Raw genomic sequence first — 12,594 nt, forward strand, 5'->3', positions numbered from 1 at the left:
AGGGAAGAGGTACTGGGTGTTTTTATGTTTTTAATTCAGTTGTATAATTGAATGTAACAAACTAATTAAAAGGAGCTGCATATAAATTAGCACCACTTTTAAATGCCAACAATAAATTGGAAGTGAATTTCCTGTGTGATGCCAACATTTAATGTCTCTCTAACCTTATAGGGTTCAAATGATGAGAGGAATTTTAGCAAAGATGAAAACATATGCCCTTGTCCTTTTTTGATTTTAGAATAAGTTTCTCTCTTAAATTTTGGCCATGTGTGTCCACACTGAGGGGTTGTATGAATATTAGTACAAGACTGACTTTTTTATTGTGGTAAAATATACATAATATAAAATTTACCATTTTAACCATCTTTAAATGTTTAGTGGCATTAAGTACATTCACATTGTGCAACTATTATCACCATCCATCCTTAGAACTTTTATCTTCAAGACTGACTTTTTTGATAAGCAAGTTTAATTCCCCTGCTTGGTACCTGGATTTATTTTCCTTTTCACATTATCTTTCTATCGTGCCCTTCTAATCTATTTCCTCCAGCCTTAAAAGACCCTCAGTGTAAAATCCAACGTGAGGGAGGTTTAGGTGACCAAATGAGTCTTGCAAATTGTGTTTTGCTTTGTCTCCAAAGTAAAGAAATAACTACAGATGGCTTCTGGTTTCACCCTAGGAACACTATCATTTGAAAGGTCCCCAAGAAACTGTATTAGTTCAGGGCCACCTTAGTGACTTGAATTTCTTGGATGTGGGCCTTCACAGCCCTGAACCAAAGTCATTTCCACCCACGGGGGAGCCAGGGGAAAGCCCCAGGGCCTTCTCTGGTGTACGGGAGAGCCCAAGGCAGAGCTAGCATAGGTTCAGCCCAGCCTCCAGGAGAGAAGAGCAGCCCATATCAGGGGCATTCCTGTTAATTTTCCAGGGACTTTCTGCAAATGAATTTTGGATGGAAATATTTGTTTTTGTTATATATCAGGTGATTTTCTCATATTTTAATGAGATCTAAGAAACACCATTTTAATTCTGTCCAAGCAGGCCTTGGGGAGGAAAAAAATATATCTACTTTATGAGTACTCTGAAAATGTTGGGAATCCACATTAAAGAAGGTATATGTTTTTTAACTGATAACTGACTTGATATGTGAAAACCTATACAAATAGGAATAAAGGAATGACTAATTCAGAATTAGTTCTCTTAAATAGCAAGTTTCTAAAGCTGTGTGATTCTTTTTATAAGAATGTGTTTCACGCTGCTTAAGACTAAGTAAATTGTTACCGTGTAAATTTTTAAAATATATATTTTTATAGATCTAAAACTTTAACGGTCTATTGGGTTGCTTGTCATAAGTTGAATATTGTTTCATTACCTTAGTATTGACTATACTTAGGTTTCTATACTTTTATACTATATAGTATAAAAGTATATAGACTATACTTTTCTCTATAGTCACTCAGTTTCCTTCAAGTCCTGTTTGTCACAATGTTTGTTTTATAGTCAGACACAAAATTAAGTGGGTCCAAATGGTACAGTCACTTCTATATTATTTGCTGCAAACAGTTGAGTCGTCCGTCAATTCACGTTGGTTTTAATCCTGTCATACTCCTCTAGGCTAAGAAAATGAAAGCTTATCTGGACTACATTTATGCTTAATATCAACATGGTTTATAAGTGATAGAAAAACTACTCACATGTTCAATCAGCCCTGGACCAGAAGGCTCTGTAGAACAGCCAGAAGTGCATGCCATATGTCTGCACTGGAAGACCATAGAATGCGCTTTAGGAAACAAGAGCTCAGCGTGGAATGAGTGTGATTCAAAGGCAGCGTGGATGCGTGGACCACATGTGGGACGTTCAAGTCATACTCCTATCTGGTGTCTCTGGAGAAAATACCACTCTCTGTTAAAAAAAAAAAAAACACACCAAAGTTCTGAATATAATTGATCCATTGGTCCTCATAGTCAACGTCATCAGGTCTCAGATTATTTAAGTCATTTTGCTGCCACCAGTGTCAGTCACTTGGAAAGTTTAGTCAAGACAATTTCCTAAAATTTTTTTAAATGCTCACTTTAAGTATTTTCAGCTAAGTCTAGATGGGTTGTAAAACCCATTTCTGTACAAGTAGTTTATTTAATAAGGAATGTGCCCTAAGAAGCATTCCTGAGGTACAGAAATACTTTTTCCATTGAAATAATATTCTTTGTTTACGAATAGGCTTTCTTATTTCTAACTTATAAAACCTCAGATGGAACATCTGGACAGAACCATACAGAGGATGGTAGTTAAAACTATCAGCATAGCATTTTACTATTCTGTTTTACTCATCCTCGAGTTTGAAAAGGTGGGGTGAAGGTCAAATCAGTAATGCTAGAAGGCTTCATGGACAACGTATAACTTTACTCCATTGCTCCTTACCCTACATCAACACCTTTACAAGGACAAACATGAAGGCCTGAGACTTTCCTGGCCCCATGTCTTTTTATCACTGTCATCCCCAAAGACAGAATCTGGGAAACAACTTGGGATCTACTTCATGTAAATTCAAGTCTCAGCTTTTGTCCACTGCTCAGTGTGTGCATGAACTTCCTTTGGGTGCTGGCTTCTCTGGTGTCATGAGCTTCATGGGAAGGACCCCAGGGCTAGGTGATGAGAAGCAGCTGGTGTAAACTGACAGTGGGGGTGAAGACCTGAAAAGTTGCGTGAATGTTCTGGAACTTTCCGTATGTGATTCCAAGTAGACACATTTATGACTCCCTTAAATAAAAAAGGAGCAGAGATGAGGTGATACCTGGTGAAAATGATGTTTATTATAAAATATTCGTATCATTATAGCTAAATAGGAAAGATAACTATATGTTTATATCTCTCTTATCAGAAGCTACCCTTAGCTATAATTAAGCATGCTGGATAGATTAAAAGAAAAACTCAGCACTGGTGTATATTTGATCTATGTTTAAATTCATTAGTCAGAAAGTGGTAAATGAGAAATTAATTTTTCCACTTGGTTTATATTTCACAAGATAAGAGTGGACACTTCAGTCTGCTTGTGAGGCCAGTTGTATTACTGGTTTCATTTTCAGCTGTCCCTCCTGTGTGTCTTTCTAGGCGCTAGCAGACTGGAAGACACTCCATGTACTGTACAGGAAAAGGAAATGTCACATGATTCTCTTTTTAAAGCAGGAAGTAAAGTGGCTTTTTCCCTTTGAAAATTGTAACAGAACAGTGCTTATAAAACTATCTGTGGTGAATCTGTGGTGATGGACCCGTTCTTAAAATTTCCAATTCTTTGCAGACTGGCACTTTTGTAAAATTAAAATGTTGCACTGAGATCAAATTGCTATAAAAGTTTCTAAACACTTGCTCTCAGTTTCTGTACACATTCTTGCAGATGCGCAGAAAGAGTTTGCTGTGTGGCACTGGTCTGTAGAGCACGCTTTAGCAGCAGTGAAACATGAGTTTCAGGCAAGGGTCAATAGCTTCTGATATTTATCTGGGAGTTTGGGAGTTTGCCCAGAATGGGAGGGCAGTGCTTTTGTTTTGTTGTTTTGCTATTGGTCCAACTTTTGTGTAGAGTTGTCCAGTACGTGCCTTGCTCAGGGCACCTGACTGAGGAGGTGCATGGGGGCTGGGATCTCTCCTCTGAGTCATACCCTCTGCTTGGCAGAGGTCCTTGGATCAGCCATCAGATAGTCCCAGTTACATTTGCTACTTTTTTGAGAAGGCTTCCATAGGTTTCTACATTCTCTTAGTTGAAATCAGCCAGAACCTCCTTTTGATTTCAGTTCATTATGGTTAACAAAAATCTTCATCACATTTATTTCTTTACTGGATTTCAAGCTCCTGTGGGAAGGAGTGTGGGTCTTATATGTGACTAGAACAGTGCTCATACTAATATCAAATGAATTCCGAATCGCAGGTTGATAGTGAAAGCCACACTCAGCTGTTAACCTTCTTGAAGAAGCAAAGAATCTCATAGTGTGATGATTTTTTTCCTTCTTTTTTTATTGATCCAGGACTTGAAGAGACCAAGTTTTTAGATGTAGTCCTGGGGAGAGAAGCTTCCTGAAGTTAATGATACCCCGTATTCATCCAGTCAGAGAGACCTATGGAATGGCCACAATAGACATAAGAGGTCAAACCAAGTATTGTTAACATTTTATCTTTAGTGAGGTTAAAATTAACCAAGGACATTGAGTTCACTGAGAAACAGGTTCTTAAACAAATATAGCTCATGAAAAAACCTTGCTTATTGGGGTCACGGACTCCTAACAATGAACAGAACCTTAATATGTCTGGGGAATGCCATGTTGCACTGCTGGTGGAAGAGGCCTGACCCCAGCCTGGACTCTGCAGAGCCTCCTGGCAGGTTGCAGGTAGGGGACAGTGGTGTAGGGTGAGGCTGGTGTGGCAAACAGGGAAGCAAAGGCATAGCAGCCTGAGACCACCTCAGGTATTTATCAAAGTCAGAAGCAGGACGCAACCCTTGGCGTACACAACTGACATCAGGAAAAATGAAGGCCTGGAAACATACCACCAACACAGAGGAAATAATTTTTGGTGGCAAATGGGACAGGAGAAAGTTCTTAAACAAAGGTGGCTTGTAATGGTCTCTTCTCACCAGACACATCCATCACGCCTTGGTCCTGCGGGTCTTCACGCATCTGACAGGCACACTGTGTTTGACCCTCACAGGCCTTGTCGATGGTGGCCTGAAGAGGGGGCACGGGCTCAATGTCTGTAATAAGGACGAGTTTTGAGCAAATCCATGAATTCCAGTTCTGTGTGGGATTTTAGTGTCAATGACAAATGTTTATGAGCCTAAGTTGCTGTTTTATGATTAATATGAAGTACTGCCTGAGCCTAAAAGCCAGTCTTGCCAGAAACGCAAGAAGTACGTTTCTAACATATTTTGGGTTCTGTTCAAGCAGTTAGGTTGTGAGGATAGAAAACCACTAAAGTCAGTTCCATAAGGAGAATCCCACAGGCCGACAGGGCAGGAAGTACAGCCCGTCCTCCTGGAAGGCACCTGGGACCTAGAGAGCCAAGAAGTAAAGCTTCCAGCAGCATCTCTCACAATCCACGGAGAGATGGTCTCATCGCTCAAGATTTCCCCGCCTCATTCACTCTGTACATGATCTCTCTCTCCTTCCTTTCCTCTCTTGGTCTCTCTCCACCTCCATCTCCCACTCTTCATCCTCCGGGCACACAAGGGTGCTCCTGCCACTGAAGGAAGCTGCATCTTAGTTCACCAGTCCGAAATCCTGAGAAGTAGAATCTGATTGGCTCAGCCGACCTACGGTCCTTGAACCACGTGCACAACTCTATCCAATCATCCGTGGCCAGGGCATGGGGCCCGGGCGCCTGCAGCACAAAGTTTCTGGGAAGCAGGTGTGTTCAGGGCGTGCCTCAAACCATATCAAATACACGTGGAGTTTTCACAGGTCAGGTGCACACACGAGTGACCTTCAGCGAAGGAAGAAGAATCAGCGTAGTTCAGAGCGCCTCGTAATTAAGGTTGGTGATCATCCAGTCAGCATCTTTGCCGATGGAAATGTTAACGAGCTCGTCAGAGAAGAACAAAGACAAATGCAGATGACATCAAAGCCTTAGGGTAAGAGTCACACAAGTTTGCCCTCATGAGGCAGTTTTCTTAGTGGTTGGAGGGAAGATAGGAAGAAAAAGAGTTACAGGTGTCCAGAGGAATTCCCTTCGTGTGCAGGTTTATTGCTGTTGATCTGCTTAAATAGCCTAAAAGACACACACGTGCTGTTTTTAAAATGCAGACCGAAGTCCTGCGAGCTTTCCTGCAGCTTTTTGATGGAAAGGGGATTTACAGTTCTGTCCTCTAAACCTCAACTACGTGTGTTTGCAGCCCCATTTTTGGCCTGCGCTTGGCTAGCTCTGTAAAGTGCTCTGGCTCCAGTACTTGCACTTCATGTTGCAAAGGGTAAATTTGGCATTGTCTGCGTCCTCCAAGTTCCATGACGACTTCCTTAATTTGTTGTTCTCTTTGTGCCCTGGGTAGTAAATTCTTACCGACAGGGGAGATTGGCTCCTGCACTCTTAAGCCTAAGCACCAAGGTTGTCTGGAACCTTATGCACAGAATTCCCAACAGCTCTATCACAGGTTAGTTTAATGTTTACTGTAATGAGGTATTGTTTTCCCTATGCCTCTTATTCCTTCTACAGGATATTATATGTGTTAAGACACAGCCTGGAGCCAGGGAACAGATCAGAGAGCCCAGACCCTTAGAAGGGTAAACCTGCTGGTTGTTCTCATCTGTCAGATTACGTTTGTGGCTTTCTAGACACGAAGTAAATAAAAACAACGGGAAACCTTTGGAGAGCCTCATGGTGGATATCAGGAAAGACCGTTTGGTGTCGTAAAGGAATGTTCACTAAATCTATTCCTGGGCCAACTTGTGTTGGGGACATTAAAATTACCAACATTTCAAAGGTTAACAATGCAACTAAACTAAGCCAATGTAAGTTTAGGCTTAAACATACAGAGAAGAGGAACTATTTCCCACAAGCTAATGGTCGGCAAGACCTAATGGAATGAGTGTGTTGAACAATGCTGTAAAAATCACATAACAAAAGCAGTCAGACTTAAAGCTTCATTTTAATAACCTCAGACACCAGGTTGAATATCCATGTGGGAAGAAGCAAACACCTTATAAAATAGATATTGTTGGTGCTAAACCTATACTTACCCCAGCTCAGGGAAAAAGAAGTAAATAGATACGGTGGAATGATTTCAAATGGTTCCAAGCCATCTCCCTTACTTTACTCTTAAACCATCCCCAGATAATGAGATTTTCAAAGTCAGTTATTGTGTTGAACAAAGGACAGTGATGAAAAATAGTAACCAAAGTCATTTTCAAATGAGTGAAACAAGATATGCTTCTTCAAATATGAAGAAATCTCTCAACATAAAACCATTTAACAACTTTTATGAAGTTTAGGAATTAAGCAAAGACGTGGTAAAGGACAACTGCTTCAAAATTGTAGCAATGCCTCAAAGTTCCTATTTGTAGGCTGATGGTCATAAGGAGATGCATTAGGACCTCGTAGATTAATGCAATCTTCAGTGCCATTTAATCCTAACAGGGACCAGAAAGTTTAGCATTATCTATGTAGCAGGCCAGAAAGCTGCCAAGTCCTTGTATACAGAGAGAATCAAGTATCACACTGAATTACTGACCTGGTAATTAATGATCCACTATCCGCCAGCCACTTTTCTTTACAGGAACATTCTAACTGTTTCTCAGCATCCAGCCATACGTTTGGTCCCTCTATGCAACTGCAGGCAACCTCAGTTCCATGTTCCCCCACAGCAACTCTTTGGTCTCAAGCTGTACCATGTGGAGAGAGGATTTTATAAATCTCTTGCCAAGGTTCTTTCAGGTCAAGGTCAAGCCACGGATCTTTTCACATTATGCCTTCAAGAGACCAGCAGCCAAAGTGACTGTTCAAGAGACCCAGAGGGTCACACCTTAGTAGTAGAGCTAAACTAGCCCAGAATAGAGACTACTCCAGATATACCCTTAAACACTTAAAAAGAAGCCACGAAAGGATCAAACCAATCTGATCTTCCAGGACTTTAACTAGCTTCCAGAACAAAACCAACATTCTTTAAAGGAGGATAGCTAAGTTCAGATACTCAATGACCTAACAACTCCATGTTCAGGATCCAAAAAAAATTACTAGACATGCCAAGAATCAGGAAATATGACCCATAACCAGGAGGAGAAAAAGAGTCAATAGAAAAAGACCCACCAATGACAGAGATGGTGGAATTAATATTCAAAGACAATGAAATAGCTATTACAAACATGCTCAACATGTTTAAGGATCTTTAAATAATATGAATATAATCAGGAGAGAGAGTGAAGACATAAAAAACCAATTGGAACTTCTAGAGATGAAAATTAAGATATCTGAAGTGAAAAAATACACTGGGTGGGACTAACTGCAGCTTAGACGTGGAAAAAGACCAGTGAACCTGAAGATGTAGCAGTACAAACTATTCAATCTGAAACATTAACTAACTAACTAACTAAGTCAGGCCTCAATGACCTGGGGATAATATAGAGTGGTTCATTATATGTTTGATTGGAGTCCCAGAAAAGTGTGTGTTGGCAGGAGGAGAGGAGAGGGAGACAGAAAGATATTTGAAGAAATAATGGCTGAAAAACTTCCAAATTTAATAAAAACTATGAACCCACAGATCTAAGAACCTTAAGGAACCTGAAGTAGCATAAACACACACACACACACAATAACATCAAAGCACATCAAAATCAAATTTCTGAAAGACAGTGATAAAGAGAAAATCTTAAAATCAGCCAGAGGAAAAAGGCACATGGTGTACAGAGGAATAAGGATAAGAATGAGAGCAGATTTCAGAAATGATGCAAGTCAGAAGACAATGGACATCTTTAAATTGTAGAATGAAAAAAAAATACTGTCAACATAGAATTCTATATCCAGCAAAAATCTTCTTTAAAAATTTTACCTTAAGGTGAAATAAAGACTTATTAAGACAAACAAAAGCTGAGAGGCTTTGCCATTTAACATCACTATAAGTATTGTTAGATGAAGTTCTTTAGATAGAAGAAAAATAAAACCAGATGGAAACTTGGATCTAACAAAGGAATAAGGAGTACAAGAAATTGTAAATATGTGGGTAAATATGAAAGTATTTTTTCATTTTTAAATCTCTTCTATGACTAATTAACTATATAAAGCAAAAATAAACATGTTGTGTTCATAACTTATGCAGAAATAAAATGTATGACAACAATAGCACAAAGGATGGAAGGGGAAAATGGAAGTATATTGTTATAAGGTTATTATACAATATTCAAACATTATTAATTAAAGTATACTTGGTAAGTTGAGGATATATATTATAAACATTAGCACAACCACTAAAAGCTAAAAGGAAGAGGTATAGCTAAGAAACCAATAGCAGGAAATAAGGGTAAAAAATGAACAGAGAACAGATGGGATAAATAGGGAACAAACATCCAGATGGTAGATTTAATCACAACCATTCCATGTAAATGGTACAAACACTCGAAATAAAAAGAATGAATTAGATCCAGCTGACTGGAGGGAATTCCTGATGCCCTGTGAAGTGGAAAAAGCAACATATAGAGTTGCTGTTAGTATTTGTTTATCTATGGGTAGTAGGAGGGAGAGGTGAGGGAAAAACAAAAGGAGACTGACAAAATGGAAACATATGATGATAAAATAACAAGTGTTAAATATAATCTATGACAGTGTTGTTGATAATAAAAATGTGTTCTGAACATAGACCAAGATAAGAAGATGACATGAACATGTGAGAACACTGAATTGACCTAGGATGTGATTGTGGTTAATTTTATTCTTAGATTCTTGACCTTCCGTATAGCTTTTATAACAAAATATTGAAATTTAAAAATAAATGTATGAGGTTTGAAGATACAGAAAATCATGACCCAAATTCCCTTTATAGTGAGTGGTTCTTTGACTCTCTAGTTTCGTGGAAGGAAAATGAAGACCTTTTGTGCAATAATTCTCCCAAGATAGTTCCAGCCCTGTAAATGCTTTAGCATCTTATATGGTATTAGCACAGGGCACTTGCTGTTGTTGTAGGTAGTCATATAACATGGCAAGAAACTCCACCTGAAGCGAGAGTTGGTCAGAGTTCTTTGGTTGCAGGTAGCAGGAACTGACTTTGGCTGACTTAAAGGAGAGAAAATTATTGGGAAGACCAGAAAATTAGTCTTGGAATTGAGGCAGCTCCAGAAGGAGGAAGCAGGAATTCCAGGGATGGTCCATAGCAGCAGCAGTCTGGTTGGGTTGCTTCCACTGGAACTAGTGACTTCCAGTCTTACTTCAAACTTACATCACTGGCTCAAGTGTCAAAGTCCCAGAAAAAAGCACTGGACTCATCATGTGCTCACTCTCTAGATACACTAGGACCTACTAGGAGGTGCTCAGGACCCCTTAGGGTCTTGGTAGCAGGAGGGCTGCTTCCTGTAATCACAGTTCTACCAAAGTCACATGCACATAGAGAGGGAAGGCTGTTTCCCCAAAAGAATTCAGGGTGTTCTAAGGAAGGGCTCATGGACACTGGGTGACCAAAACACCTTTCTTGGTACTGGAAAAAGTAAGAGGAATCATGGGAAATTTTTCACAGGGTTGAGCGTCATACCAAGAATGTGGAGTCTACCTGCAACACAAGATCCCCCTGCATTCCTGAGTCTGGGGTCCAAACTGAGGAGGGCAAGGTTTGCAAATGCTTTTGTGCTACAAATCTGTGGGAATTGAATTTATGATCCAAAGCCCAATATAATAGACACGATAAGGCTTGCCTTTAGCCTGAAGGAATTTGATACAGTGGTTTGTGTTGGTGGCTTATTTATAAATATTATATGAATTTTTTCAATATAAATTTGTTTCAGTCTCTCATCTCAAGTGCTCCCACAAATATGTATTAATTATTATGGGTTGGGGTTTTTTTCTGATGGGGCTTTAAAACTGACCAGAAAGAAACCACATTAATACATTTGGGAAAAAGATACTCTAAATATAATAATGTTGCTGGGTGATATGAAATGATATGGCATGTTTAAATTAAACCTTGAAGAAGAGTATAGACAGGTGGGCAAGTCAGGAAAATCATTAAGGAAACGAAGCAAACTGTTGAAATTCTGTGCCCCACAAAAGAATAGCCATCTTGCTGATGGGCTTAGAGTTGAAGAAAGCAATAAATAATCACTGAAGGAGAAAGTAAGGGTTAGATAAAGAATAAATGAAATGGAAATGGGAAGTGTTTGCTATTGAAAACATTTGGACTCAAGATCCATTCCCAGCTTCTCAGAATGATAGGGGTTCCTGTGTGTGCCTGCTCAGGGTGATGCTCTTCCTTTTCCTCAGAAACAGAAGTACTATTTATGACGTTTGTGTTAAGAAATTCCAGGGCTCCTACGGAAATGTACTCTGACCTCTTACACAACATTTTTACTTAAGCCAGAGCAAAGGAAATAATGGACGTTGAGAGATCAAATGGCTGCCTTCCACTCTGTTCCCTTTAAAAATCAATAATTTTTATGTACTTCTTTTTCTTCTTAAGGAAGCAGCATCTGGCTTCATGGAATTTGGCAGAGTTAAGCATCCTGTTCTAGTTATGTTGATTTTTAAATACAAATAGGATTGGTAAATGGCAACTAAAGTTGAACCATCTGAGTAAGAATGAGAATAATGAAAGCCAGTGAGACTGAACCATACATTTTTAGTTAGGTCTTTGTAGGTCATCTTTTCCCTCTCCCACCCACAGTCATACAGATGAAAACATAACGTCACATGATTTGACACAATTTTTCTGTTCAAACATTTGTGGGAACTTTCTATATAATTTCTTATTTTGAAGTGCTATTTTTTTACACAATTCTTTTATAACAGTGTTGTATGAGGTTAGAATTAACATCTACCATACAGATAAAGTCTGTTATGACAGGACTGATCACATGGAAATATGTATAGGGGACATGTAGCTGCAATTACGTGCTGAGGTTCATCTTTGGACTGAATTTAGAAAGGTGAAGGATTGGATACATAGCTTTTAATCCTTTCCTCATCTTTAGGAAATGGGCCCATTTCTAGGCCAGGGCCAGGATTATGTCTTAGAAATTTGTGCCCATGTGAAGCATGGTTAAGAAGATGATTCTTACCATGAAGGCTCTTAACAGAATTAATCTTAAGCCTGAGTATGACCCAGACACTAGTCTGGGCTTCTAGTGTCACAGGATATTACGTGCGCCCACAATAAAATAAATGGCTCAATAATGCAATGGGATGATTTGCTCAAAAATTCAGTAATAAAAACCTTTCATGAATACAAGTCATATGACTTATTTCACAAATATTGTCTTAGTTTATCATGCATGTATAATTATTCACAAGGTTTATATAAGAAAATGAAGCTAATAGAGGCAAGTGACTTGTCTAAGAACGCATGCTGAGTGAGTGCCTGGCACACAACGATATATTTTGCTTAGTGGGTTAATGAAGTATTGCAGCAGATCCTTTGTCTTCTGGTCAACTGCTTACGAAATGTACAAATGAAGACGAGCATAGCTGTCATAATATACAGCAGTGTTGAAAAGAAGAAAAGCATAATAGAAATGTCACTTTTAGAAAACTTTTGCAGGACTTTGGTAGCCTTTTGGAAGCTAGTTTTGAAAAGATGGCAGGCAAGGGAGCTGTCCTTGGTGCTGAACCTTCCATGAGGCGAACAGGTCAGAGGATGGCCTTAACCAGTTTTCCTACATAATTTCTTCTGGGCTTCTATTACCAATGACAATACTATCAATAAAAAATTATATTTCTAGGAGAAGCAGAAGATGGCGGAAGAGTAAGATGTGGAGATCACCTTCCTCCCCACAGATACATCAGAAATACATCTACATGTGGAACAGCTCCTAGAGAACACCTACTGAACGCTGGCAGAAGACCTAAGACCACCCAAAAGGCAAGCAACTCCCCACGTACCTGGGTAGGACAAAAGAAAAAAGAATAAACAGAGACAAAAGAAT

General features: G+C 39.2%; 1 long non-coding RNA gene across 6 annotated transcripts in view; it reads right to left on the reverse strand.

Moving 5' to 3' along the window:
* LOC308616960 overlaps positions 1-12,594 on the reverse strand; it is a 63,768-nt gene that overhangs the window by 3,681 nt on the left and 47,493 nt on the right. For 5 of the 6 annotated variants that reach the window (XR_014015779.1, XR_014015780.1, XR_014015781.1 and 2 more), the window contains exons 6-7: positions 7,209-7,359; positions 1,696-1,903 (exon numbers count right to left, since the gene is read on the reverse strand). This is a non-coding gene — a long non-coding RNA (uncharacterized lncRNA). The remainder of the gene's footprint in view (positions 1-1,695; positions 1,904-7,208; positions 7,360-12,594) is intronic. The other variant, XR_014015782.1, reaches the window with a different exon arrangement.

Source organism: Mesoplodon bidens (genome assembly GCF_964165515.1).
Source record: "Mesoplodon bidens genome assembly, chromosome: 4".
NCBI lineage: Eukaryota > Metazoa > Chordata > Mammalia > Artiodactyla > Ziphiidae > Mesoplodon > Mesoplodon bidens.